Genomic DNA, 5,434 nt, shown 5'->3' with positions numbered 1-5,434 from the left:
TCCTGGGAACCTGACTCCTGGGAATCCACACATAATAGATTAGACCATACTCCTTGGCTTGTGCCAGGATCCATCTCAATCTAATCAGTACTAAGATTTGACTTCATATTTCCTTTCATATAGCTCTTGTGAGCTATCCCTAACAATTGCTAGCAATGTACAAATTGTAAAGTCCATGGGGCAGATGACAGTAATATCTGTAGTATCCAACACAGAGCTTGGCATGTAGTGGTTACTCAGTAAATTTTGGTGGAATAAATGCATGCACTCCCTCCACCTCCACTCCAATGCCTACCCCTAGGAAGCATCATCTGCACCATGCAGATCCCTATACAGTTCATCCTTCTACCTGGCCCACGTGCCCTAAGCATGAATAATTTTGGCATTAGCTATTCTTTCTAGACCTTTCAAGGCATGTAACTGAAGTGTTTAATCTGCCAATCCTAAAATGAAGACAATAAAGTAAATATGGATTAAGAGACCAGTGTTCATATGGATACATTTCCTCAAGTAGACACTGGTAAACAAAAATGTTTTTGTCACGTAGAGATTCAGCACACTGACCAAGTTTCTCTGTTTGAATGTGAATGTATCCACCCAGACAACTCACCACAGTGTGAATTAGCAGAACTTACGGGTGTTTGTGTGTTTTTCAAACCTTGCTTTAAGGATCTGTGATTTAATGCGCCTTTCAAAGCAGAAAATATATCCTACTGAGATATAAAACAGAAAATAGATTTAAAATATAACAAAATAAAACAAAGCTAGTTTTGTTTCAGGGGCACAGAAAGGTGCTAGAATTATTTACTGCTTTCTGGACTTTGCATTATGACCAAATTGATATTTTCCAGGTTTTTCATTAACTTAAAATGTTCTGAGGTAAACACATCATTTTCCATGATTAAATCCAAGCTGTTTCTGCAGCTTCCTTCTGAGCAGTTAAAAATTAGACTGAGGGGTAAGCATTCTAATTGACTCCTTTGTTGAGGTAGCATGACAGAAAATGCACAGATTTCACCCAGTAACTGGACTGAGATTCTAACAGATACAGCAAGCAGAAGTTCTAAAGTAGAATCACATGGTAAAATTTCCTAATCTAGAACTCTCACCTCCAGAACCAGAATTCATTGCATCTTATCTTAGAAATTCACACAGAGTCACCAAATTATTAAAAAACTTGGAGTTGGTATACCTCACCTTCATATCTGCTACATCATCCCTCTGTAGAAGGGCTCTTCAAGAATAAAGCTTCTACCACCTCTTCTGGAATGGTTCTAGCTAGGTCCAAGTTACTGAAAATATAGCTCTCAGAATTCACTAGGATTTCAAATTTCCTTCTCTCTCGGAACTAGATGTATTAAAATAGCTTCTGTTAATAGCCAGTCTTTTAAAAGAGATGCAAGATCATGAGGATGAATAGAAAAGCCAATTCAGTACAGCCCTTTCTTCCTCTTCCTCTACATTCAACTCCTTAGTCTTGGAGACAGGGACATCTCTAGGACGAGACTCCGCTGGGTTTTGTAAAGTCCATCTCATGGACAAACACGGGATGCTATAAAACTAGCCCTCACTTGCCATCAATTTTAGATGCCCAGCTGGTCACCCAGCATGGCCTTGAGTAAATTATCTAGAGGAGATGGTGAAGAACACTCAACACTGGAGTGCCCAGAACACTTTTCAAAAAAACCTTTTCCCTGATCCTGGCTACCTGATTTGGTATGCAGTAAAATTTTGAATGCTCATCTCTTGGCCCTTCAATAGGGCTTGAATCACAAGCACAGCCCCTATTCATTTATCTTATAATTGCATCCCCCATACTTTACATTCACCCAAGACAAGGCAGACCTTTTTTCACAATGCTTGTCCAGAATGGATCCTTACTTTGACATTCTAAGACATTAGTATATGTTGACTAATTAGACTTTACAAACATTACTTGGTTCACACATATAGATAAAACCCTCGGCCGGGCGCGGTGGCTCAAGCCTGTAATCCCAGCACTTTGGGAGGCCGAGACAGGCGGATCACGAGGTCAGGAGATCGAGACCATCCTGGCTAACATGGTGAAACCCCGTCTCTATTAAGAAATACAAAAAACTAGCCGGGCGAGGTGGCGGGCGCCTGTAGTCCCAGCTACTCGGGAGGCTGAGGCCGGAGAATGGCGTAAACCCGGGAGGCGGAGCTTGCAGTGAGCTGAGATCCGGCCACTGCACTCCAGCCTGGGTGACAAAGCGAGACTCCGTCTCAAAAAAAAAAAAAAAAAAAAAAAAAAAAAAAAAAAAAAAAAAAAACCCTCTTAAGATTTCAGTGAATTTTAAAAAAAATAACATCAATACAGGACAAAATATAAGTACTAGACATTTTAGGGGAAATGAGTGCATTTAAGATTATTTCATCTTATACCTCACAAGAATACCCACTGCACAAATGGGTAAATTTAATTGTTAAAAAGTTCTTCATTTGTTTGTTTGTTTGTTTGTTTGTTTTTGAGACAGATCTCTCTCTGTCACCCAGGCTGGAGTGCAGTGGTGCGATGTCCGCTCACTGAAACCTCCACCTCCTGAGTTCAAGTGATTCTCATGCCTCAGACTCCTAAGTAGCTGGCATTACATGAAACAGCTCTTTTTTTTTTTTTTTTTTTTTTTTTTTGAGACGGAGTCTCGCTCTGTCACCCACAAGCTCCGCCTCCCGGGTTCACGCCATTCTCCTGCCTCAGCCTCCCGAGTAGCTGGGACTACAGGCGCCTGCCACCTCGCCCGGCTAAGTTTTTGTATTTTTAGTAGAGACAGGGTTTCACTGTGTTAGCCAGGATGGTCTCGATCTCCTGACCTCGTGATCTGCCCGTCTCGGCCTCCCAAAGTGCTGGGATTACAGGCTTGAGCCACCGCGCCCGGCGAAACAGCTCTTAAAACTGAGATAAAATTACCTTTTCTAGGATGCTCAGCTTCTGCTCCTAATTCTGTTCTTTGAAATAAATCATGGTACCCTTTCTTATGTGGAGATATTTTTCTAAGAAAGGTTTAATTCCGTGCTTGGCAACAGAGACTGCTCCTTTCAAAGTAAAGCTGGAAATTTTAAATTAAGGCATTCGATGAACAACCAACCAATCAATCAAAAACACTGAGTACCTATTAAATGCCAGGCACTGCATTCAACACTAAGGATAATCAGCAGTAATTAATCAATCTATTCCTAAGGGGTTGTTTTCCATTGGTTTTGTTGTTCCTATTTTGTAACGCCTGCTGTGAAAAGAAAATGAATTCTAAACTAAATTAATTTGGGGGTAAAAAGAAAAAGGCACCAAAATAATGTAGTATGTGCTGGTTGCAAATGTAACCTGTAGGAAAAGTGGGTGTAGGGAAAGGCTGCAAGGCATATTCATTTGGCTCCTAGTAATTCCAGTTGTGTTATATTCATTATTTTACTTAATTCTTATCACAACTCTGTGTGATGAGTTTTACTCCCAGTTTACCAAAAAGGAAACTGATGTTTTAAGAGGTTATTTGAATTGCCCACAGTGATACACACCTGATCTAATTCCAAAGGAATTATAAAGCTAATTCCTTTAGCTTTATAATACTCATCACTTACAAAGAAATCAATACGAGAGCATTACCACTTATCACAGGATTAAATATTGTAATGAATGGCTAACACTATGCCGCTCTCTGTGAGTTGTTTTATACACAGACCAACCGAAAAGCATAATTATTTCTTTTTTAGCTTTAAAACATTCTTAAGCCATTGACTTGCAATATAATAATTGTGTATAATTTGCAATGCCATAAAATATTATTTGATGTTTCCAAGTTGGCACGTCACTAAACGCTTATAGAATGGTAATTCATAATCAAAAATTTCAAAGAGAACATGCTGTGGCAGAGAACCTCTGGGAGAGAAAAATTATATGGCAATGTATTTTTCAGGAAATCTTAAGCCTATTTAAGTCAATGAGTGTAGGGGAGGGTGAAAGTAAATCTGGGGGAAAGCAAGTTGCCCCTGCGAACTCTTTTAGCGATGCGGGGGCTCTCCTACAGCGGAATTGCAGCTAAGGGAGCCCTGGTTGGTCTCATTTGGTTAATTCCATTTAACTCTGACCAGGATTTTGTCTAACATTCCTGTTTCTTTGCTGACTGGCTGCCTCTTAGCAGGAGATGGCTTAGGTCAGGCCGCTCCCTAGCCCCATTTTCCCATGGTATTTATTTCTGCCACATTCTAAAAACAACCACCTTACCAGTGTGTTCAAGACCCTCCTCGCATTTTCCAGTGATGGGAGACAGATCTAGCCCTGCTAAGAGGCCAGGCACTTATGTTGCAATGTAAAAGAAGGGATGACAGAGAAACGTGGTTTTGCTCAACGTGCCATGCCATCTGTGACATTTGCCATGCAGACCTTCACATTCTTCTGGGAGGGCAAGGTTGCTCACCATTTTTCTGACTCCAAAATTATTTCCGATATGGGTGCCTGCAATTAACCTCATGTCTTGACATTACACATGGGAAGTGTGGAGAAAGGCCCAGTGGTGTTCTTAACTGGACCTTCTATCACAAACAAACAACAAACATGTGTGCAGATGCATGTTTTCAACTTCCCTCCACGGTAGAACATTTGAATGGGTCCTTTGTGTTAGAATCTCTTTTGAAGGCTTTAAAAGTGCAATATGAAGTTAAAGGAAAGGAGTTCAACTTGCAGATCTTTGCATTCAGCCCTGCAGCACATCTGTCTCATTTTTATCTTAGAGGTCTTAAGAGCTCTTAGAGGTCGCATTATGAGGTGGCACAAGCAAAACCAAAATGGACCACGTCAGAGTGCTAAATATAAGGCACAGCCCTGCATCCCTGGGAGCTCTGGTCAGGAGTGGTTCTGAATGCTGAATGATGAAATAGTATCATCCACCTCCACTCATCTCTAGCCCACCCAGCACTAGCTCCCTCCCTCGATAATCGTTGCTCTAGGAGGCTTTTTTGTCAAAACAGTCATTCTGACAGTCTGTACACGCTTACTTAGCTGATTCAATCTCAGCTTGCAACCACAAAAGGCCCAATTGCTTTTTTGCCAGCAGAACAGCTGTATCAGGTTGATGAAGTAAAATGGAAATGATATTTGTTGGCTATTGGTAACAAAATGTTCCTTGGTATGTCCTGGTGATAGGCGTAGAGGTTAAGGTGTTCATTCACTTTAAAACCTTGGCACATTTCAACTATCATCCAGGGTTCCAGCACAGAAAAGAATGTGGAACACAATAAGAATGTATGCAGTAAAAGCTGCATCTGATTCACAAATCACTTGCACAGGAAATGTATTTATTGGGGTGCTTTTGGCTGTAACAGAAACCAATTTAAGCTAACTAAAGCTAATAGTAATCATAGATTATGTGGACAGTGAGTATCTCACTGACCTCAGAGCTGGGATGCAGCTGGGCCTTGAAAATAA

This window comes from Macaca nemestrina, chromosome 7 (genome assembly GCF_043159975.1).
Source record: "Macaca nemestrina isolate mMacNem1 chromosome 7, mMacNem.hap1, whole genome shotgun sequence".
NCBI lineage: Eukaryota > Metazoa > Chordata > Mammalia > Primates > Cercopithecidae > Macaca > Macaca nemestrina.
The sequence above is the reverse complement of the archived record's forward strand: the minus strand, read 5'-3'. Positions refer to the sequence as shown.